Below are 26,516 nucleotides of genomic sequence, written 5' to 3'. Positions count from 1 at the left end.
ACCTTGACTATTCATTGCTTAGATCTTGATTTGGGGATATTTTCTACATTTTCTAAGCATTAGTGAAGTTGAATTCGGGATTGGGTGTAGAAGTGAGTTTGTGTTTTGGATCTGGAACTATTAGGGGTCTTTATGGCATAAAGGTACCAACTTTTTTTGCCATAAACACCACATGCATCTTGTAGACCTTCTTTTATGGCTTTTTGAGCCAAAGGCTCCATGCATGTACATCAATTTTGTGGATTTACGTATAAAATGGACCCTAGGAGGTCAGATCTATGGTTTTTATGCGTTAAGACCCATTATAATCGACTATATAGTTTTGGACAAGGATGGACTCGGCGAGTCGTTCTTGGGACTCAGCGAGTCAGGATCTATTTTCCACCAAATCCTTTCTGTTGATGGACCGGATGGTAAGATGGAAGGTCCCTCAGTTGTTTAGGCTCATTAGGGACCTGGGAATCACGAGACTTAGCGAGTGTTTGAGCAAACTCGGCGAGTCCGAGGCAATCTCCCAACCCATGAAGATGGACTCGACGAGTGGTTCATACAACTCGGCGAGTCATAGACCGGACACATTCATATGAGGGAGATGAACTCGACGAGTTCAAGGATGAACTCGGGGAGTCGGTTGAAGATGGTCCCGATATTATGGTTGAAGGAGAACCCGTCGAGTTCTTGCTAGACTCGACGAGTAGAGTCGGGGGTTGTATCGTTTTGGAGGAATAGGGACTCGACGAGTTGGTAGACCAACTCGGCGAGTCAAGTCAACTGGAGGTTGACTTTGACCAAAGTTGACTTTGACCTGGATTTGAGTTGAACCTTGTAGGGGTTATGAGTATGAATTGATAACTTAGAAGAGTTGACGTGTAGGGATTGAGGAGTCGAGGAAAGTCGATTTTCACACCGAGGACAGTACAGACACTACGCAACATTGAGGTGAGTTACCTTCCAGTAGAAGTGGGTCTAAGGCACCAAGGCCGGCCCACTAGTAGTTGTTTAGTGAGACAATTGTATTTGTGATAATTGTCTGGATTGTTATTGCCTGATATGTGTATATGCTAGCCTGATGTGTTATATGTGATAGTATTGGTAGGAGGGGACTAGTCCCCCGATTCGGTTGCTAGGACTGAGGGGTAGGTCGGACACCCCAGATATGTATGAAAACACGATTATGATATGATATTATATGCTAGTGGTAGGGGTGAAATAGTCCCCGTATCTGATTGAGACAGACCGGAGGGTAGGTCGGCACCCCAGAATGGCCTGACACGGGTAGGTCAGCACCCCATAATGGCTTGACAGGGGTAGGTCAGCACCCCCGAATGGCTTGACATGGGTAGGTCGGGCACCCCAGAACTGCCCGACAATATGTATGTTGTTTGGTATGTGGTATGATGGGGGAACTCACTAAGCTTTGTGCTTACAGTTTCAGTTTTGGTTTCAGGTACCTCTTCATCCAAGGGGAAGGAAGCGGCGGTGTAGCAGCGCATCACACTTACACACATGATTTCCGCATTTAGTTTTCTGGGATTGTACTTTGATTTTTATCACTATTGATGATATGGTTTTGAGACACGTAGTACGGTTTTATAAATTGATATGACATTGAAAATGTTTTTGATAAACTATTTTATAAGTTACTTAATTAAAAATGAAATATTTGGCCTTGAAAATTGGGATGTTACAACGGTTGTGCGAGGCACCGATTCTCACTCTGCCAGAGGGTGTAGATGATTTCGTAGTCTACTGTGACGCTTCGATCACAGACATGGGTGTGGTTTTGATGCATCGAGGTCATGTGATAGCTTATGCTTCGAGGTAGTTGAAGCCTCACGATGCTAACTATCCGACACATAATTTATAGTTGGGGGCAGTGGTGTTCGGCCTAAAAATTTGGCGGCATTACCTCTACGGGGTCTGTTGTACCATTTACATGGACCACAAGAGTTTGAGGTACCTTATGGATCAACCGAATTTGAACATGAGGCAGCATCAGTGGTTAGATGTGGTGAAGGATTATGATTATGAGATCCTTTACCACCGGGCAAAGCGAACGTAGTGGCCGACGCCCTGAGCCGCAAGGCGGTAGCGGCCCCGATTCGAGACATTTTTCTGAGGATAACAGTGGTTACTCCACTGTTGGAGCAGATCCGAGAGGCACATGTTGAGGGCCTGAAGGAGGAGCGCCGGAAGTGAGAGCAGATTATAGGCTAGGTGGCCTCCTTTGATTATGATAGCCGTGGGTTGTTGACCCTGCATGGGAGGGTCTGGGTACCGTACTGGGGCGTAGTACGACATATATTGATGGATGAGGCCCACAAGTCCAGGTTCTCCATCCATCCCGGGGCGATGAAGATTATTGGGACTAAAACCCTAATTGAGATTTGATGAAAAAGATGCGGAAAATAAGAACAAACACAAATATGAAGATATGTCGAATGATCACTCAATTTATTCAATTATGAGGAACATATTACACTTTAAGAATAAGAATCTAACTATACAAGAAACCTCACAACGTGGCGGCTACATTTTGCCTCACTCTTAACCCTAATAATGAATAATACATGACTATTTATAGGAAAAGACAAGTCTTGGGCTTTTAACCTACACTTCATCAAGAGGGCCCATTGCCATCATCCATGGAGTACTTTGAAACCCTACAAAGATGTATAGAGATCTTCGACCCGATTACTGGTGGCCCTGCATGAAGCGGGATCTAGCTTGGCATGTAGAGAGATGCCTGAACTGCAGGAAGGTCAAGGCAGAGCACCAGAGGCCTTACAGCAAGATGCAACCATTATACATCCCCGTGTTGAAGTGGAAGGACATTACTATGCATTTTATCACTAAGCTTCCTAGGACCACATGTGGGGTTGATTTGATATGGGTCATCGTGGATCGGTTGACCAAGAGCGCCCACTTCATTCCAATCCAGGAGAGCATCTCGGCCAAGAAGTTGGCCGAGATTTACACGCGAGAGGTAGTGGCATGACATGGAGTGCCTGTCTTGGTAGTGTCAGACTGAGATGTCCGTTTTACTTCCAGATTTTGGAAACGGTTCCACGATGAGATAGGTACTCGTCTCTACTTCAGCACTGCTTTCCACCCCAGACAGACAGACAGAGCGAGAAGACGATTCTGACTCTTTAGGAAAAGCGTTGTGCATGTGTTTTGGATTTCGGTGGCAGTTGGGATACGTATCTTCTGTTAGCGGAATTTTTGTATAACAACAGTTACCACGCGAGCATAGACTGACCTCCCTTCGAGATTCTCTATGGGAGGAAGTGTAGGATCCCAATCTGTTGGGGCGAGGTCAGTCAGAATGTCATGGGAAGTACTGAGGTAGTACTCAAGACCACCGAGCAGATCTAGCAGGTTCGGAGCAGGCTCCAGACTGCTCAGACTCAGAAAAAGAGCTACGCTGACAAGCGACGTTCGGAATCGGAGTTTCAGGAGGGTGACATCGTCCTCCTGAAGGTGTCACCCTGTAAAGGTGTCATCCGGTTCCGGAAGCAGGGCAAGCTAGGCCCCAGATATATCGGCCCCTTCTGAGTCATAGCCTGAGTGGGCAATGTAACGTACCGATTGGATCGTCCCGCAAAGCTCAACCAGATCCACAACACTTTCCACGTTTCCCAGCTATGGAAGTGTTTAGTAGATGACACGACAGTTGTGTCCTTAGAGGATATTCAGGTTTATGATAGCCTGAATTACAATGAGAGACTGGTGGCGATTCTGGATCGCAACACGAAAGAGCTGAGGAACAAGAGGGTCGAGCTAGTGAAGGTGTAGTGGCAGAACCGAAAGGGTTCGGAGTGGAGATGGGAGCCCGATGAGGAGCCGAGGGAGCACTACCCAGAGTTGTTTCCAGATGCAGCAAACTTCGAGGACGAAGTCTAAGACAAGTGGGGGAGAATTGTAACGCCCAGTTCCTGGTACGCATTTAACTTATTTATTTATTCATTTTGAAAGAAGGACTCGATGAGTTGGTGACCCTAAGTCGTCAAGTAGAGGGAAGTTTATGAGCGAGGTTTAAGTCACCTACTCGGCGAGATGGTACCCCGACTCGACGAGTAGCATATCCAGAGTGAAACCCTAATTTCAGGGTTTTGCACCCTATTTAAGCATCATAACCCCCACCTCCTGGCCTCATTCACAGCCTCCTTGTCCCCAAACCCTAATCCACGAAACCCTAGAGTGTTCTTTGAGTGTAAGAGCCATTTTGATTATTCTTTGTGTCTTTTGAAGCTTGTGAAAGAAGAGGAAGGTAGAGGACTCAAGAGAGAAGGAGTAGATCCAAAAGCTTCATCCCTTTAGCTGCAGTTTCTGGTAGTAAAGCCTCACAGTTGATCACTCTTTTCTTAGATCTAGTCATTTCCATTTTATGTGAGTTTTTAGTCTAATATTGATAGTTTTTGCCAAATGATCGATCTTGGTGGGTATTCTTCCAGATCTAGTGTCTAGAGGGGCTATGAGGACATAAAGGTGCAAACTTTATGCCCTTAGAGTCCCCATGCAAGTGCTAAGGGCGACAAAATGGCTTTTTGAGCTTAAAAAGGCCATGCATGGAAGCACGCTTGAGACTTTACGTGGTCAACTGATATCTAGGCCCTAGATCTATGTTTTCATGCTTTGGTTTGGAAAGCTAAGGCTATTTGGACAAGATCCATGTCCTAGAGGAATTAGGGTTTTAGCTAAACCCTTCAAAAAGGGTTATCAACGGGTAAAGTTGGAAACTTTACCCTTAGGAAGGCCATTTCAGTGAGCAGTCGAAGTATGGGCTTTTGATCTAGAGAGAAAGGGCTTAATCTGTTAAGATGGCCAAACAGACAGAAGAACTCGTCGAGTCCATAGGGGAAATCGACGAGTAGAGTCGGGTTTGTCTCGATTCAGTTTATAGTAGAACTCGACGAGTTTGTAGAGGGACTCGATGAGTAGACTTGTCAAGTCACGACCATGAGCAGCTCGATAGGACTCCACGAGTCGGAGGAACGACTCGGCAAGTTGAGTCGCAATTTTAGGATTTCAGAGTTTAAGAACTCGACGAGTTAAAAGGTTGACTCAGCGAGTTGGTTAACTCTGAATGTTGACTTTGACCAGAGCATTGACTTTGACTAGGGGTAAAATGGTTATTTTACCCTTAGACAGATTTTTAGTTTGCTGACTAAGTATTTATTGTATAGAGTTAGCCGGGGAGTCGTGGGAGCAGCCAGCAGAGATTTCTCATGCACGAGTTCAACATCCAGTTTGAGAGGTGAGTTTTCCTCCAGTAGGAACGGGTCGAAGGCACCAATGCCGGCCCGTTTATGTATGTTAGAGTATGTCAGACTTTGGTCCGATGTCGGGGTTAGACCGATGTAGATTGTATGTTCCGGACTTTGTTCTGATGCCGGGGCGGTTCCGAGAAGTGTATATGTATGCTTGATGTCTTTGTGATCCATGCATGTTATGTGTTATGTGTTCCGGGGCAAGCCGGATGCCGGCACAAGACCGATGCATGTTAGTTTATATGTTGTGTGTTATGTGTTCCGGGGCAAGCCCGATGTTTGTTATATGTTTATGATATATGATATGATGTGTATGTGCCGGGGTAAGCCCGATGCCGGGGCAACCCCGATGCCAGACGCGGTCTGTTGTTGGGTTGAGCCCGATGCCGGGCAGGAGTCCGATGTCGGGTAATCCGATGCCGGGGTCATCCCGATGCAGCTGGGCGGTGTCCGATAGTTGTGTTATTTGTTATGATATATGTGTATAGTATGTGGTAGTTTGGGGGAACTCACTAAGCTTCGTGCTTACCGCTTCAGTTTTGATTTCAGGTACTTCTACTAGCAAAGGGAAGGGCTCGGGGTGATCGCATGGTACGCACCACAATTTTAGCCTGGGATATTTACTCTGATATTTGAGATATGATTTGATACATTGACAGATTTTATGATGCTTTGAGTTACACGACTTATGTTTTTATGTGATGTTTGATATTCATGGTTCTTGGTAATGATTTAAAACGAAATTTGTGGACCGTATTTTTGGGATGTTTCACATTTATTTGGAAAAATTATGATTATTACAAAAAAAATGTTTTTGATATTTATAGTTAACTTGACATGTTGATTTAGTTTTATATTTAAAACATTTAAACATTTTCAATTATTTTCAAAAAATAGTCTAAATTTTTGAAAGTTGATTTGATAGTTTGATTTATATTTTGGATTTAACAGAATATCTAAATTAACATTTTAAAAATATTATATTAATTAATAAAAAATCTACTGTTAATATGATAATATTTCATATTTAATAACATATTTAAATTAATAAAATAAATATATTAGTATTGAGAATTATGGAAATCCCTCTTACATAGGGATGTGTATATTGATCGGTGTGTGTGTGTGTATATATATATATATATATATATATATATATATATATATATATATATAAGTTAATTTAGAATTGGGTCCCTATACTACACAATAATAAATAAACATCCCCACCTAGAATATATATTTAAGACACCCACTTAGTTTGAACATGGGGTTTTTTATGTTGAAATTATCTTCGAAATTTAGAAACAACTGTGTAGGATGACCCTTTGTAAAGATATGTGCATACTGATACGCTTACGGGATATGCAAAACACACATATGACCAATCTCAACACGTTCCCTAACAGAATGTAATCAATTTCCACATGCTTGGCTATTTGGCGCTGAACTGGGTTAGAGGCTAAGTAGATAGCATTAACATTGTTACAAAAGACAATCATAGCACGAGACGATGGACAATAAAGTTTGAGAAGGGGAATACATAGCCAAGTAGTTTCGGAAACTATATTACCTACCCCCGGTACTTGGCTTCGGCACTAGAACAAGAGACAACGTGATGTCGTTTCGTGGACCATGAAAGGAGATTGTCTCCAAGATAGACATAGAACCTAGATGTTAACCGACGAGTAGTAGTGACCCCAAATAGGGAAAGGGAAGGGGAAAAATTCAACCCCTCCTGCTAATGCTCCCGTTCTCACCATTGAAAAAGGTAAAGGGAAGAAAAGGAAGGCTGCTCCCAAAGCTAACTAGAAGAACAAGGCCCGTATAGGGTCATCAAGCAATGGGCCAAAGGCGAAGCCCAACTCAGAAATTCCAACCGTTAGTGACCTTAAAGAGGCCATTTGTTACTATTGCGATGATAAGGGTCATTGGAAGAGAAGTGGTCCCAAATACTTGGAAGACATCAAGGATGGCTAGGTGAAGCCATCATCGTCAGATACATAAACTATTCAAACTAATAACTCACTATCTACTCATTTCTTGGGTCCTTGATACATGATGTTGATTTCACATTTGTTCTGATTTGTAAGGGCTAAAAGAAAGGGAGGAGGTGGAGCATGGAATGATGAATCTGATCATGGGAAATAAGTGATCTTCTCCTGTTACCAAGATTGGGACTTATCAGCTCGTGCTTAGTAGTGATGTTAGGATTAGTTTAATTGATTGTTGCTACTCGTTAGAAATGACACAAAACATTATTTTATTTCATACATTGTTTAGACAAGGTTTTCGCTACGCTTTTAATGATTTGAATGGTTCAATTTTAGTTTATAAAAATGGTGTTTTTATATTTGAAGCTTTACCTCGTAATGGTGTGTATGAAACTGTGACTTGTCTTGATAGCTTAGGCAATAGTGTATTTCATATTGATTTGTCTAATGGTCTAGAAAAAGCATGCATGTGGCATTGTCGTCTTGGGCACATTAACAATAAACGCATCGCCCAACTCCAAAAGGATGGAGTCTTGGAATCATTTAACCTAAGGCCAAATGATGAATGTGATATTGTCTTTTGGGAAAGATGACAAAATCGTCTTTCACTGTATCTTGTGAAAGAGGCGAGGGCTTATTGGACCTCATACTTAAAAATATGTGTGGACCCTTCAGATCCACAAGTAGAGATGCTAATCGATTATATGTAACATTACAGATGATTATAGTAGATATGACTATATTTACTTAATCAAAAATAAATTAGAAACCTTTGAAAAGTTCAAAGAGTTTAAGCATGAAGTCGAGAATCAATTAGGCAGGAAGATAAAGATGCTCCAATCGGATAAAAGAGGAGAGTATCTTAGTATCAAGTTCCACGACTACCTCAAGGAATGTAGAATAGTTTCATAGATGAGTCCTCCTAAGACACCACAACTTACTGGTGTGGTTGAGAGGCGCAATCGAACCTTGTTGGACATGGTTCGTTCCATGACGAGTCGAGCCACTCTTCTCATTTCCTTCTGGGGGTATGCCTTAGAGACAACCGCCCATATCCTCAATCTTGTCCCTACTAAAAAGGTTGCCAAACACCTCACGAAAAGTGGACAGGGAAAATTCCCTCGTTAGCACATATCAAAGTCTAGGGTTGTGAAGCTTTCGTTAGACGGGAGACTCATGACAAGATAGAAGCCAAAAGTGAGAGATGTATTTTCATTGGCTACCCACAAAAGTCTTTTGGATATTTGTTCTACAGAACTAGTGAAAACATGGTCTTTGAAAACGAAGAGGAGTCTTTCGTGAGAGAGAGCTCATATGCAAAGAGGACAGTAGGTGCACAATTGACCTTGAAGAGATTTAAGAGTCAACAAATAAAGGAAACTTAAAAGAAACTAGCACTCAACCATAGAAACAAATTCCAGTTTATCCAGCAGACAATTCATTACCTATTCGCCGTTCCAGTATAGTTAGCATGCCACCTGAGTTATAAGGTTTCCATATTACTTCATATGGTGATACGTTTATCAGTGATCAAACATTGATAAATTTGGATGAGCCAGCTAACTACAAGGAAGAAATGGAAGGCCTTGAGGATGCTAAATGGAAAGCGGCAATGGACAGCAAGATCAAGTCCATGTGTGACAAACAACTTTAGAATTTGGTTGATCAACAACCTGGTCGAAAGATAGTTGGTTTCAAATGGATCTTGAAGAAGAAGATCGACATGGATGGAAATGTGCACACTTTCAAGGCACTACTAGTTGCGAAGGGCTTTACTCAAACCCAAGGGGTTAACGATGATGAGACCTTCTCACCAGTGGCTAAGATAAAATCTATTAGGATAATGCTCACCATATCTGCCTTTCATGATTATGAAATTTGGCAAATTGATGTCAAAATCACTTTCCATAATGGAAAGTTGGCTGAAGATGTTTACATGAGTCAGCCAGAGGGTTTTGTTGATGCATAGTTTCCCAGTAGAGTATACAAGCTTAAGAAATCCATTTATGGATTGAAATAAGCATTCTGTAGTTGGAATCTTTGATTCCATGAAAAATTCAAAGAATTTAGTTTTTTATAGGAGTGAGGATGATTCTTGCATGTAAGTCAAAGCTAGTGGTAGTATAGTAACTTTTCTAGTGTTGTATGTTGATGACATACTACTAATGGGAAACAACATTCCAACCTTACAAGAAGTAAAATCTTGGCTTGGAAAGTGTTTCTCTATGATGGATCTAGGAGAGGCTGCCTATATTCTCAAGATAAGAATTTTGAGAGATAGAAAGAATAGGCTAACTGGACATAGTCAAAGTACATACTTGGGCAAGGTACTAAAATGGTTTAGTATGGAAAATTACAAGAAAGGAGAGCTACCTATTCAAAGCAATGCCAAATTGAGTAAGACTCAAAGCCCAAGTACAATGAAGAGATAGCTGATATGATTCGAGTCCCTTATGCTTCGACTGTATGATCGATCATGTATGCTACGGCATATACTCGCCCTGATGTGTCCTTTGTTTTAAGCATGGTTAATTGTGATCAGGGAAATTCTGGCAGAGCTCATTGGACAGTAGTTAAGAACATTCTCAAGTATTTGTGAAAGACAAAGTACATTGTTCTATTCCTTGGTGGTAATGATATTTTAAGAGTGACTGGGTATAGTGACGCCAGCTTCCAAACAGATAGAGACAACTTTCGTTCTCAATCTGGCTGGGTATTTACATTAAATAGAGGAGCAGATACTTGGAAAAGTTCCAATCAAGACATAGTGGCTGATTCTACCTGTGAATCAGTGTACATAGTGGCAAGTGAAGCATCAAAGGAAGCAACATTTTTGAAGAAATTCATTGCAGATCTTGGAGTAGTCCCAACCATTCAGGAACCAATGGAACTTTTCTGTGATAATGAAGGAGTAGTTGCTTTAACCAAAGAATCGAGAGAACATGAAAAATCAAGACATATCGACAAAAAATATCATTATATCAGACATAGAGTTGAAGAAGATCATCTTATAGTGGAAAGATTTCCCTCAGAAGATAATCCTGCATATCCTCTTATAAAGGCTCTAAGTAGGATTAAGCATAGACAACATGCTAGGAGCATTGGATTGAGTGATGACATTAGTTTTAGTAATTAGATGATTCGTTTGAAACTTGTAACAAAATAAATGTAATTAAGTTTTGGTGATTACATAATGGAGATTAGTTTTGAGTATGTTTACTGCGTTTGTTAATTATTTATTCTTGTGTTTCGTTTTGCATGTTTTACTTCCCGAATAATTTAATTATTCAAATTATACAATCGCTCATACTTTGGGAAGTAAGTAGTGAATTAAGACTGTCATGAATTGGATTGTAGATTGTCTAAAGAAGTTAGACATATCAATTATATTTCTACAACATTAACGAGCACATAGAAATGGAGATTTAAGTATTGCATAAACTTGCGCTTAGATAATTAGTTTATGAATTAAACCACAAGTAATTCTGAGACGATAATATCTTATATTCTTAAAACAGAGATATATCAGTTGTAATTTACAAGTCGGTCGTGCAATGGTGTTGCGTAAACGCACCAGTAACATGATGTTATAAAATATAGTCTCATGTATGATTTGGTGAGTAAAGGATACAAGCATATAAGTCAAAGTTTATTTGTTCCTTTTGCCCTAACGGGAAAAGCGATATCTGTGGGACCCTCGGTGATTTGGTGGTGACTTATAGTGTTAGGCCCAACCATGATTCAGTTGATGTCTTCAATTTGAAGTCATATGTTGTCATCACAAATTGGGAAATCAGGAAACACAATTTTGGACTATGAGATTGATTCTAATCCATGTATCATGTCTATATGATATGTAGTAGAACAGAGGAATATTTGATCACTTATCTTGGGAACAATTTCTATTTATTTCAGAGTTCGGCAATTGCTATGGAAGCACTCTTTGCTGTTTAATTTAGAAGTTATAATGGTAATTGCAGTTATAGACTTATCTAAGTGGGAGATTGTTGGATTATTTGTCTAAGCCAATAACTGAATTAGTATAATCTTGAATTATTAGGAAAATCCTTTTGTATTTCCCTCAAACCTAGTAATTGAATATGATGACTTTTAAAGAGAGAGAGAGACTAACTTATTGATTTATTATATGATTAATAAATAGCAATAAATAAATTTATTAATATGTTATGGAAATAATATATTAATTAGAAATAGTAATATTTAATTAATAATTAATGACAAATTAATTATATTAATTTTGAGATTAATTGTATTAATTAAAAGTACAAGGGTTAAAGTGCAATTATTCAATAGTTGAACAAGAAAGAGTCCAGAACCTTCTTTGGAAAGAGATGGACGAATTTTAGGGTATTCCAGGGTATCTGGAATATTTACTGCAGATAAATAGGAAGCTAGATAATTATCAATTTGAATAAATAGTATTTTATTCATTTAGGGTTATCTAGGGTTTCCAGGTTGCACTATAAAATGAACTATTAAGTTACAATTTTTGGAACTTGATCCTCAAGAGCTTTAGGCAAAAAATTTACATCCCCTATCCTATCTCAAAAGCTTGTTGTTGCTAGTGTCTGGTGAGAATTATCATAGGCACGACACTTGTGGTGCTAGCTTCTAAGTTATTAAAGAAAGGATTCTTGATTTTTTACTACAACAAACAAAAGGTATGTTTTTCCTTTTATGATTTTCGAAATTACCTAGGGTTACTGTGCTCTTGTTGTTCAATAGAATGTTACATCAATAGTGTTATGACTTATATCTCTAGGTTGCATGTACCCATAAATGTTAAGGATTTATCCGCGTTAATACATGTAAAACCCATCATGTAACATCCCGAAAATCATAGAAAATCATAGGGTAAAATTTTTCATTTTTATTATAAACAAAACACCAATGTAGCTTTATCCAAACATTTAAAAGCATTTCAAAATTTAACAATTATTAGAGTTCCTTCCCAAAATCACATATTGTGGAAAGCACGGGTGTATGCGCTACGATCAAGTCGGGCCCTTCTCTTTCGAACCGAAAGTACCTGAAACCATAAACCAAAAACTGTAAGCACAAAGCTTAGTGAGTTCCCCAAATACCACATACCATACATATCAAACGAGCCATACATGTCATACATATCCAATCAATCAATAAAAGTGCTATGTGCCAACCATAGTCTTGCCATTATGCCATGAGCCACCTCGTGGTCTTCCTTTCCAGGTCGGGGGCCAAAACCCTGGGTCTTACGGACAATTGCCAGGATCCACCCCTGGTCTTCCATGCAAGCATCACAAAGACAACTAGCATACAATCTACAACTACTTAACTAATAATTTCCAGAGCTCAGACTCAGGTCTTGCATACAGGATGCTAGGAGCCGCCTCCTGGTCTTTCATACAAAATGCCAAGGGTTACCCCTGGGTCTTCCTATAATACATAACCAAATGGGTCAACATTGGTGCCTTCAACCCATAGAACAGTGAAGAGACTCATCTCGAATCCTGAAGCTCAGTGAAAGAAATCTCTAGCTGCTGCCCTGACGACTCCCCGAGCTATCAATACCATAATAACACCCAATTAGCAATTGGGTTCCAAGCTATGATCCATAATCCATACTTGGGGTAAAATGAATATTTTACCCCTGGCCCAAGTTGAACCAAAATCGAGGCCCAAACCCAAAAACCAAAAGGCCCAAAACCAAAAGATCCATAAGGGCCCACTAATGGCCTAATTTTCCAAATTAGGCACAACCCCTATATGGGCCTTATCCTAAAGCCCAAATCTTCCCTTAGTCCATAAGTTGATCTCAGATGGCCCAAAATTCCAAGAAATGAGTCCACTAAGGTGGCCCAAAGGTGCGAAGCCCAAAAACACACCAAGCCCAACTCCACACCGAACGCGGGGTGTACACTCAACTACGTTGGGCGTAATCGAGGAATTAGATCGCGATTTTAATTCAGTACGCTGGGCATACGGCCAGTTACACGGGGCGTAACCTGGCTTAATCTAACTCGAGTTTATGGCTTAACCACTTAAGCACTTTGAACCCAAACTTCAAAGGACCTTAAAATAAAGCTCTTAATGCATAAATTCGGCACCTTTATGCATTTGCATGACTCAATGGGACCCAAAAACCATCTTAATCCATTAAGACCCATTTTAATCCAACTAGAACATGCATGGACCATTCTTAAACATCAAGAAAGCATTTTTATGAACTAACAACAACAGAAGAGGCAAGATCTATCACTCCAAGCTCCTGGACTGGCTCAAACTCACAAGGAGAACTTAATACACCATAAAAACCCTTAATCTTGCCCTAAAATCAAACTAGCATAAGAAGAAGTCAAGGTAAGAACTTTTTATACCTTGAATAAGCTGGAAATGAAGCCAAAAGTTTGGATCTAAAAATCTTCCTTTGAACCACAAGCTAGCAACAAGCACCCTTCCCTTGAAAATGAGCACAAACACACCAAAATGCACACTTAGATCTCTCAAAAATTCAAAATGAGATTAGGGTTTCCAAAATGAGGCTAGAAGGCAATGGAGGCTGAGAAATGAAAGAGCCTTGAGCTCATAAAGATGTTTAAATAGTTCCCAAACCCTAAAAATTAGGGTTTGGCACTCTGCTCTTTACGTTGGGCGTTCCCCCAGATTACGTTGGGCGTACTCACCCATGCACGTGCCTTAAGCCATACACGCATGGGGCTGAAATGCAAGCCTTTTCCATTAAGGGTCATTTCTTCTAAAGTCTCCAAATTGCCATAACTTCCTCATCTTAGGTCCGTTTCCAACGAACCTTATATCCATGAAAAGGTGGCTAGAAGCCCTACACTTTTAACAACAAACCCAAGCCTTAAAACTTCCCAAACAAAACCTAAAATTCATAAAAAACCGAGATTTCAAATTACAATTATACCCTTGGCCTCCGAAGACACAATCGAACCCTTGGATCACTTAAACCATAACGCTCACATCCGAAAAGACCAAAAACTTTCATCCCCAAATCCCTAAGCCTAATGACAATTGTTGATTGACCCGCAACCCCGAATAGTGAAGCAAATTCAGAACCGAGTGTTACACATCAGTGGTATCAAAGCGTATGGTTGTCTTATAATTGAATATACATCGCTTGAACTTAAACAAGGAGGATAAACAGAATCTTCATTCTGTTTCGACACCACGACATGGTATCTTCTACCATGACGTAGTGATCTAGAAATTTGTGATCTTTTTCTGTTCGACCACGACGTGGTAATTTTTTACCATGACGTGGTGGACGATCAGATTGCTAAAATCGATTTTGCTTAAATTCATAAATTGATTAGGATAATTACCTTAGATAATGTTTTAATTATGTAAAACTGAATAATTATCTTTTCTAATCAGATATCCTTATCTTGAATTTGTGATTTATCCTTATGTTTTAATTATACTTAATGATTTGATTAATTAAAAGATAAAGATCAAAAACATAATTGGTTTATTTTAAATTAAATTAATTCCTTAATTTCAAAATTTAATTTAAACCTTGTAATTTTGAAAAGTTTTAAAATACACCTTATGTATATAATATATTAAAAGTTAATTAATATATGTATAAGATTAAGTCAATCAAATTGCTAGTACGCCTCATTCACGAAGCCATATTATAAGGGGTGTTTAAGGAAGCGGCCTATAAAAAGTAACTAAACATCTTTTTATAAAATCCCACTCTTAGTTACTTTAGGAAAATGTGAAAATTATGCTAATCCATAAATTTGCACATTATACTTTATAGTAGTTAGTGGAGTGCTTGTGGTTAACCGACACACTAGTTGTGACTATAAAGAGTAATAATGGGAATCATTGGTTGATTAATGGAGCGTATGTGGTTAACTGGCACAATAAAATAAGATGATAAATGACATCGAGAGTGCCAAGCTAATTTGTATGGTTATTCATATCTTGTTTGTGATCCTCAGTATCACAGTCACAAATAGAAGAGAATAATCTAAGATTAAACATGACATTGATAGACTCAATGAATCTCAAAAGATCTAGGAATTTCATAGTTCGAAATTGGTGAATTACTTTTACCTACCTTCATAAATTTGCAATAAGATTACGACATCCCTCTTCTTAGTTGTGAATTGTTATTTTGGATCATAGCCTTAATCATTTATTACGGGTTAAAATGTTAAGGATAATTGTCATCTAACTAAAACGGTTCTTATTTTTCCGTATAGATGTCTACTCATGTTGATGCTTCTGCTCCATCATCTTCTACCCACCACTCGACTATCTCCCTACTCTCCATCGTCTCCAAAGTGACTTTTGATGGCTCCAACTATAATGATCGGATACGCAACATCAGAATGGCTCTTCGATTTGAGGGAAAAGATTATGTACTTGAAGAGAAACTCGTTGAAGTCGATGAAGCTACTGTTACTCCTGATCAGGTAGCCTCCTACAGAAAACACTATGACGGTGCAACAAAAATTACTTTCACCATGGTCGTCGCCATAATGACTCCTGAATTGTAGAGGTTCTACAAGGACTACTGGCCTTTTGAGATGAACAATGACCTTGTGGAAAAGTACCACAAGAGAGCCGGTCAAGAGAATTTTGAAGTGGTCAAGTCCCTCATGGCTTGCAAAATGAAACAAGGAGAGTCTGTCTGTAACCATGTGCAGAGACTACAAAGATACGTGGAGTGCCTGCTCAAGCTCAATGTGCACTTTGATGAGGAGTTGGCGATTGATATGGTTCTAGATTCCTTGCCAAGTTGTTATGATCAGTTTATATTAGCTTATCATTTGAACGACACAGAAACCACATTGGCCCAACTCTATAACTTGTTACAGACTGCTGAGTCGGGATTAAAGGGGAAAAATTCAACCCCTCCTACTAATGCTCTCGTTCTCACAATTAAAAAAGGTAAAGGGAAGAAAAGGAAGGCTACTTCCAAACCTAACTGGAAGAACAAGGCCCATGCAGGGTCATCAAGCAATGGGCCAAAGGTGAAGCCCAACTCAGACATTTCAGCTGTTAGTGACCCGATAGAGGCCATTTGTTACTATTGAAATGATAAGGGCCATTAGAAGAGGAGCTGCCCCAAATACTTGCAAGACGTCAAGGATGGAAAGGTGAAGCCATCGTCGTCAGGTACATACACTATTCAAACTAATAACTCACCATCTAGTTATTCTTGGGTCCTTGATACAGGATGTGGATTTCATATTTATTCTGATTTGCAAGGGCTAAAAGAAAGTGAGGAGGTGGAGCATGGAAGGATGAATTTGATCATGTGAAATAGGCGGTCTTCTCCTTTTACCAAGATTGGGACTTATCAGCTCGTGCTTATTAGCGATGTTAGGATTAGTTAAGTGATTGTTGCTACTCGTCAGAAATGACACGAAACATTATTTCATTCCATGCATTGTTTAGACAAGGTTTTCAATACACTTTTAATGATTTGAATGGTTCAATTTTAGTTTATAAAAATGGTGTTTTTATATTTGAAGCTCTACCTTGTAATGATGTGTATGAAACTGTGACTTGTTGATAGCTTAGGCAATAGTGTATTTCATATTGATTCGTCTGATGGTCTAGACAAGGCATGCTTGTGGCATTGCTGTCTTGGGCACATTAACAAGAAACGCATCGCCCAACTCCAAAAGGATGGAGTCTTGGAATCATTTGACCTAAGTCTGAATGATGAATGTGAATCTTGTCTTTTGGGCAAGATGACAAAATCACCTTTCACCGTATCTTGTGAAAGAGGTGAGGTCTTGTTGGACCTCATACCTACAGATGTGTGTGGACCTTTCAGATCCACCACTAGAGATGCTAATCAATTTTATGTAACATTTAAAAATGATTATAGTAGATGTGACATCCTAAATTCACATCTACTATAATCATTCGTTCCTCAAGGATCAACACCAGTTCATCAAGAAGTGATTAGAACAAATATGGAAACCACATCCTGTATCAATGTTCAGCTTAGTCCCTACATATCAGAACAAATATGGAAACCACATCCTGTATCAAGGACCCAAGAGTTTGAAATATAAGTGTTATTGATTTTTATAGAGTACATACCAGATGAAGAGCCAAACACCTTGCCCTTAGCCTCTCTCACTTCTTGCAGGTACTTTGGGAAGCTTCTCTTCCAATGCCTCTTCTGGCCACAGTGAAAGAATACGACTTCTTTCGAATCACCTACAAGAAGAGTGTCGAAGTTTAGCTTTCCTTTTGACCTACTGGACTCTCTCCAGTATGGGCCCCCCTTTCCATTTAGTTTGGGAATAAGCCTTTCTCTTCTTCCCCTTTCCATGTTGAATACCCATAATGAAGGCGCTTGCAGAACTGTTGGAATGAGGTTTTTTCTTTCCGGCTTCAGCTGTCTACAATAGGATATGAAGCTCAATCAATGTGGTATTAATATTGTGCAAGTGATAAGTCAATATGAACTAGTCATAACTACTGGGCAATGAGTTGAGCACTATGTTAGTTGTAAGCACCTTGTCGAAATTCACATTGAGCTTCTCAAGCTTTTCCACGTGTCTCTGCATCATCTGCACATGAGCACACACATATTCCACTTCTTTCAATTTTCATGCCATAAGCCCCTTTATTTCTTCATAATGCTCTTCTCTTGCTTTCTTGTAGAAAATTTGAGCAAGAGTCAAGTTCATGTCGTAAGGCCAGTAGTCCTTGTAGGACATTTGAAGGTTAGTTGCAATCATAATGCAAGCGACCTTGGTGGCATCATCTATGTGATGATTATACGCAGTGAGTTCCTTAGGAGTAGCAGTTTCTTTGTTTATTTCTAAGATTGGATTCTCGAGAACATACTCTTTATTATCGTATTCAAGGTCATCTTCAAATTTCACATCTAGTCCATGTAGTTTGGACCAATGAGCTTCTATTTTGAGAGGATCAACAAGAGGTGGAAGTTTTGAGTGGGTGGATTTGATGGAGGAGGAGGAAGAGGTTCACCATTTCTAGACATCTATGAATAAGAGATAAGATTTTAGTTAGTTGAGTAATCTTTAAATATTTTAACTCAAATAATATTCAAGGCTAGGATCCAAAAGTACAATTCGAAATTATGAAGAGGGATGTTGTAATCTAATTGTGAATTCACTTAAGGTAGGTAAAGCACTTTACCGATTTCAATCTACCATGAAATTCATAGGTCTTTTGAGATACATTAAACTATTTAATGGCATTTTTAAACTCGGATTATGCTCTTCGAATTGGTGATTGGGATGTCGATGATCACAAACAAGATGTGAATAACCATGCAAACATGCGTGACAACCTTGTTCTCATTTATGATCTCGCATTAACATGCCAGTAAACCACATACACTCCATCAAGAATCATAAAATTGAGTTGCGACATTGTTAAACTTTGTAGTCCCTAATTAGTGTGTCGGTTAACCACACACGCTCCACTAACGACTCACAAAGAACCGATGTGAGTTTTCATGGATTAACATAATACAATTTCACATTTTGTCCTAAGTAACGAGAGTGGGATTTTGGAATGTTCTGGTACCTTTTATATTATACCTTTAATAGGATTATATCATATCAAACCCGTTTAGCTAACGAACCTCCACCACACAAAGAAGCGGTGGGAGAAAAGGACACCCATTCAATGGTCATTAATTTATAGTTCGTTTCCTTATAACTCTATTATAGTGTGGCTTCGTGAATGAAGCCTACTATTTATTTGACTGACTTTTAGTTATACATATAGTGTTGGTACATGAAGGTGACCCTCAGCAGCTAAGGAGTGTATCGATGAAGCGAAGACTTGTCTTGAAGTAACCTGCGAAGAGTGTTGGAAAATAAACAATAGCGAAGAGTTGGTTTGTCTAACTGAAGACTAGAAATACTGGGGCTAGTAGAGATTGAACCGAAGAGTAAAAGAGTTTTTGTCTTTTGTGTATACCGCAGTGTGAAAAAAGTAATGTTCACCTTTTTTAACATTGTGTGTTAGGATGGTTTTATCAAAACCAAGCGTGGAAAGCATGGTCGCCTGGTTCAGGAGTATTTTATATTTATCCATGTACTTTTTGCTACTATAAATAGGTGATCATGTTGATCGATCTATTCACCACTTCTCATATCTTATCTTGTAATACTCCTTCATTGAAATACAAGTCCTCATTATCTTCATTATCTCTTGCTTATGTTGTTCATCATTTACTAACTAGTGTTTGAATGCAAGCCTTGTTATGATTCAACTAAGTGTTTAACTTGTTTATGTTTATTGTTGTAACTTGCTATTATTATCTTTCCTTATTATTCTGCATATAATTATTGTTGAGCTTATTAAAAGATCCATCGATATTAGCTTACATCTTCCACACAATCAATCTCTCAAGCTTAAGTTGTTCTCTCAACAATTGGTATGAGAGCCATAGTTGTTGATTTTTAATCTTCTTTGTAAAACAAAACCGTTTTCCTAAGAAAAACTCTGATTTAAAAGGCCTTCTATACCACTTAGCTCATTTTTTTCAAAAAGCGAATGAAAAATGGCACAAACTTACTCTTTAAACGTATCTAACACTGTTGGTGGTTCAAATAGAGCTCCAATACTTGTTGCATGTGAATATCATCACTGGCCCCAAAGAATGGAGAGATATTTAAGAAGACTTGGTGAGGATGTTTGACGATCTGTATAACAAGGACCACATGTACCTCTTCTTATACCCATTGTCACTGATGGTACTCAAACTAGACTTGGAGAGGTCAGGTTGCTATGACCAGACCCACCAACAACGATATAGAAAAGATGGAGAAAGATGTAATTACTTTATATGAAATCTCATGTGGCGTCCCTCCTAATAACTTTGACATCATCATTAACTTCAAATATGACAAATAAATTTAGGAAGTACTAAAAACTCTTTATAAAGTTACTAAACATGCTCAAGACAAGAAACTCACCACTACACTAAACGAGTTCAACAACTTGGAAGCTCTACCTGGTGAAAGTCTTGATGATTCCTTCAAAACATTTAATCTCATCATCACCAAGTTGTCAAACGCTGGAACTGTTAGAAGCAACCATGAAACTAATCTTCAGTTTCTAATGGTTTGGGAAGACAATGGACCACCACAAAGATGATAGTTCAAGGAGATGGTAAGATCAAGACTCTTTCACTATACAAACTCTACGGTGAACTTCAAGCTCAAGAGTCTATGGTGATGACAGACTATGTAGATCTAGGTGGACCATTTGCCTTGGTATCACACTCACCTCAGTTTGCCAACACCTCAGTATCCTCATACCAGAGAGTCTCCATATCAGGCTCCATATGACAATACACTGTAGTTATATGAAGCTGATATGGAACTCAAAGACGAAGAAGCCTTCCAAAAAGCCCTTCCATTAGTCAGCCAACAGTTCAATAGGCTTCTACCACAAAACTATTGCAAAAATCAACAGTTCACTAGACCTCTCTTTAACCACAACTACAATCTACAAAACAACTATTCTCACCATCCATCTCAAAGATACCCAAGAAACCCACCCTACCAACCGCAACCTCAGAATACACCTATGATGATCGCCAACTCCACTGAAGCATCACAGGCAAACAAGTTATCTGACACCAGAGTTGTCACCAAAGACAAGAAGGACGAAGTTCTCATATGTCACAAATATCATAAAGAGAACCACTTTTCAAGAGAGTGTAACGCCAATGTTGTGAAGGACAAAGCATTTTGCCTAAAAATGGATCAAGAGATGGAAGACAAAGAAAGAGAAGTTGGGAAAGCATTTGTGGCACAGGTACGAAGACACCATCAAGTTTGGTCTTCGGGAGATGAAGATGATGAATATGACAACAAAAGAAAAAGAGGAAAAATCTGTCTGGTTGCAAGAAAAGGTGACAACAGCGAGGACGACTCAACTGATCTAAAGAAGAACTACTGCTACATGTCCAGAGAAGGAACTCTCAGCATCGTTAAACATGTAAAACTTATGATTCAATCAAATAATTATAGCATGCATGACTGTGAACCTCAGCTAGAAAAACTTACTCCAACGTGTGTTTTCGTCCTTACAGATTATAACAAAGCCATAGATGAAAAGAATATAGTGATCCAAGAGATGTACCACTTAAGTGTAAGACTAAAATACAAGAAGCTTAAGGTCACTATTTTAGAGAAAGATCTGTTACTAGAAAAAGATGTTCGCATTCTTAGTGAAACTCATTTAGATATTGCTTTGAATCAACAAGATTTAGCCCGATCTGAAATTGTACATTTGAACATTTTAATTGAAAAGTTGTTTGATGATAATGAAGCTATCAAAAATCTTGTGAACAATAGATCTGTAGACAACACCTATAATTGGGGATGGTCAAATGGCTATCTCAAAGGAGAAAAATCTCCACCGAGGTTTGATGCCAAACACCCATGTAACACTTGAAATCCGGTATGAATTTATTTCCAAAATGTTTATGTTTTCCCTTTGGGACACGACATGTTGAAGCCTCAAAACGGCTTGTCAAGATGTCCTTGGCTGCGGATTTTAATGAGCCCACACGGCATGTTGAGGTGTTGGTAGCTTGGAAGTAAACCCTAATTTTTTAGGATGTTCCACCCTATTTAACGGCCTTAAGTCCCCTTGATCGGCCTCCTTACCAGCCTCCCTTGTTATATGAAACCCTAAATCGATTTTTGAGATTCTTGGTGGTGTTTTTGAAGTTTGGAGTGAAGTCTTGTGGTTTCTTATGCTCATTTGAAGGAGATTTGGAGTTTGAGGGAGCCTAGCTTGGAAGGAAGATTTGAGATCCAGAATCCCACCTCTTGTGGTAGTCTCCTTGAGGCATCAAGTTTGAACCTTGATCTTTAGATGTTTAGATCTCCTTATTCCATGTTTTGGTCCTTTTTGGGTGGTTGGAGGAGTTTGGTCATTTTGAGGACTTGTCATTGCAGATCTAAGGTTGTCTTGGCCTTCTTATGCTTAACGTTGCAAGCTTTATGTGTGGAATTGGCCCCATGAATGCATTACGTTCTTTTTTTAAGCTTAAGAGCTTCTTTTAGGCATTCACAAACGTAAAGTTGGCAACTTTACGTGATTTTCTAGCTCATTTAGGTCAGAATCATGTTTTGGGGCTTGGAATCATGAGTTAAGTGCTTATTGGACTAAGCCTTAGGGATTGGGTTTTGGACCCTTTTGGTGATTCCCATGGGTAAAGTTGAAAACTTTACCCTTCTAAGCTCCATTTGAGTCCAAATCTGAGGTTGGAAACTCTTGACGTCGAAGGAAATGACTTAATATATTAAGCTATTGGAGCTCGCGGAAACACGACGTGTTTTCGAGAAAACACGAGGTATTGTATGGGATTTTCCCGCCTGTAGCGATATAGAGGAAACACGGCGTGGTAAAAGGGAACCACGACGTGTTGGGTCAATGTGGACCGTTGACCTTGACTTTTAACTTTCGTCTTTGACCAAGTTTGATCTATAAGGAGTTTTTGGGCATTTTTAGTTGTACCTAAGGAATTGTTTCTGTTTAGGGGTTGAGTAGAGCTGATATTCGGATCCGGGACCTATTCAACTATCGTTCAGCATTCGAGGTGAGTTTCCTCACTGTCACGCCCACAAACCAGGATGGCGGAAACGTCTGGGTGTGGATGACTTTCATGAACAGTATCACAACATAATGTATAGTAGTGATCAAAGGAGACACAACCATCATAAATATAATTGAGATTGTTACAATGTTTCCAAGTATTGTATGTTTCAAAACCAATTATATCATGATGACAAAAATACATAGTACGACGCCGTAACGTCCCATCCTCAAAAGTCTTGTGACTACCTATTTAACGATTCCCTGAGAATACAAGTAGTTTTGAAAAGTGTCAACAATTAAGTTGGTGAGTTCATAAGAGTTTTTTATGTGAAAAATCTATAATTCTTTTCTTGAAAAATGATAGTGTTTGTTCCCAGAAAAATCCAATATTTTCTTAAAAATGGACTGAAGTCTTAAAAACCCTAAGACCAAAAATGTGTAACTATTTCTATACTTAAAATAGTATTATGTAGTTTTATAAAACCATTTGATCGTATGTTACCCCTAAACTAAATGTATTGTTGATTCCCCATGTGAGTTATTACAACTATGCTAAATCTGAAGTTGGCCTGCTACGACGTTCTTCAGACGTCAGAATGTTAGACAATTATCACCCTAGACCTGCCGGTCTAGCTTTAGCTAGCAAGTTAGGTGTGGGATTGTCAGTCCCGTATAGATCTATACACAAGTGTTATGCTCTCTTACCGAGATTCTAGTTATAATTCAGGACTTTAGTATGTAGTCTGGTAGGTACGGTGATGACTTTGTCTCACATAATTGTTTCAACAAGTTTACGTGTTAGTGTAATGAAAACCCTTGTAATTGTAAATATCACCTTTCCATAGTATTTACATAGTGTAAAATAATTATACTTTTATATAATTATTTGTCTTGTCCCAAAACGATAAAATAGTGTTAATGACTCATAAACTATACCTATTATATTTTATTATAAATGTTTCGTTGTGCTTATATATATATATATATATATATATATATATATATATACATATATATAATTTAACATGTATAGATGTTCATAAATAACATATAATTTACATCTAACACAAGTATATGAACATTTAGTATGATAAAGGCAATTTTCTAGTTTTTGGCTTTTTTACGTCACCAAACGATGAATATTGAATTATAAACTTTGTAAAATTTATTTTTTACCTTTTTGTGGAGACTAAGCCAAACCAACCTTTATATGTTTAAAACAACATATTTTAGGTCAAATCTCACAAAAATGGTACCATAACCTAGTCATGACCATTTTTGCTAGAAAACCCATATTGTGTTTATAAAAACCATAGTTTTCATAGTTTTGTTTTTATGACTTTTTCTCAAGAACATATAACATGTTTATACCCGTTTTTCATAGAATTGTATTTTATACAAGATACCACACATAAATGTTCATAATACTAGGTAAAAACATTATTTTATGTAGATAACACTTTTACACAACATGAAGATAAAGAATGCATAACAACTTGTATTATTATACAAGTTTACTTGTATCCCTCCCCCCCTAAAACTTGGATAAAACAAAAACGAGGGGTATGAACTCACATGGAATGTGTTTATTGGTGGATAAAGAGGTGAAGATGAATGTTTTGATGCTAAGAACACTTGAAGATACTTGAAGAACACTTGAAGGTTGAATTACCCTATGGATATTAACACATATTAATGTGTGTAATTGTAACAAAACTAGTATATATATGTATAGAATCACTAGTTTAGTAAGGAAATACTTATGAAATGATCAAGAACCAACTTATGGAGATAAGTCTTGAGAGGATAAGCTTGTTGTTGAAGGAGGGATGAAGATATGAGGAATATGGAGAAGATGTTGAAGATGAAGAGAGAAGGGCGCGATGGAGGGGGAGGGGGTTGGGTGGTTAGGGTATGGGATGTACGGGTTGACTTTATTAAAATATTATTTCTTTAATAAAGGTGTCATCACCATATGAGACCAAAAGTGTTTCTTTTTTTTTGATATAAAAGAATATATAATTTTTATAAAAGTTGGTGATTTTTATAAAAAGTATGGTAAAAATGATGTATATTTACTTAGATTGAATCATTTAAATTCAAATTATTAATAAAATCATTATCATCAAGAATAATAACACATTACACGAAAGTTAGGATAATTCCTATATAATTCTTTTCGTTAAATTTTGAGTGTTTAAGCCAAGTATAGAATCTGTCGCATTTGGTGACGAATTCACTAAAAATCTGTATATGTAACCTTTGTTATGAATTTCTTATATAGTATAAAGTTTATAAACTCAACTGCATTGTGTTATGAATATTATTTATACCTAAATAATATATGATTGAATTATCAAATTTTTACGTTTCTAGCCCTAATTAGGGTTTCTATTCAATAATTGGTAACAAGAGAGCTACTTTGTATTATAACTTGCAAATAGTACACTAGAAACATCAGGGAATATCACATTTCTCCTAAAATTCTAATACGAGTTGAGTTGACATGGTTGACTTTGTTTGACGAAAGTTGACGGTTGTCACATGATCCTCCTGTTAGAAGGAATTTTGTCCCGAAATTAGCACTCAGAGTGGGTTCTCAAGAGTTAGGGAAAAGATTTGGGTATTTTTGTTTCATTTGGTCCTCACGTTCCCAGGTAAATTCAGGTCCTTGTTTGGCATTCCAAAGGACGTTTACTATTGGTATGCGGCTTTTCTTCGTTCTTTTGACTTCCCTGTCCATGATCTCCACGGGTTCTGTTGGGTTATGAGAAAATCAACATTCCTATGGCGTTCATGCAAACCCTAATGCTTGGATCTAGTTTTTCTATTTGTACATGCAATAATTGTCCAAGTCTTGCAAACCCTAATCTAGCATACAACAAAACTTAAAATCAACATAAATAAACTAGTAAGAATGTTACCTTGATTGTTGCTTGAAGATCTTGAGCTTTTGAGAACCTTAGCACCTCAAATGTTGTGCCTCTATTAGATCACAAACACCAAAGCAATTGGAGAAGGCAAGAGAGATAAGAGAGGTGAATTTTGGCTCTATGAACTCTTCTTAGGGTTAGTGTAGCCGAAAAATGCAAGCCAAGGGGTCCCTTATATAGGTGAGCTGCTAGGGTTTCAGCCTAAACCCTAATTGGATTGCTTAGGCCTTAAGCAGACTAAAGATCCTTCCAGAATCAAGTCCTTGGACGAATTCAAGGTGGGCTTCTCCCTTGATTTCGTCCACCCCTTCTAAAGGATCCACAGCCTAAAACTCAATTATCCTATAATTGGAATTTCAGTCCCCTTAGTTTAATTAATCTCTTTTGTTCACAAAATTAATTCTTAATTAATTCTTGACCAATATTACTTAAACAAATATGATTTCTCCTTTAATATATTATTCATATAATATATTAATAAACCATAATAACCTCTTTCTCTATTATTCATCCAGTCAAGTTGCTTCGGTGAAGGCAACCCAAAAGGACCATGCTACAATCGGGTCAAGTACATACCAAATATAGTTATGGACTTAGACACTAATCCAACAGTCTCCCACTTGGATAAGTCTAATAACTATCAATGCAAGTACGACTTCAGAATCCGATTAGCAATCATAGCTTTCAAAGCCGTTGTCGAACTTTGACCCGTCCTT

This window comes from Lactuca virosa, chromosome 1 (genome assembly GCF_052849685.1).
Source record: "Lactuca virosa cultivar CGN04683 chromosome 1, Lactuca_virosa_CGN04683_v6, whole genome shotgun sequence".
Taxonomy (NCBI): Eukaryota; Viridiplantae; Streptophyta; class Magnoliopsida; order Asterales; family Asteraceae; genus Lactuca; species Lactuca virosa.
The sequence above is the reverse complement of the archived record's forward strand: the minus strand, read 5'-3'. Positions refer to the sequence as shown.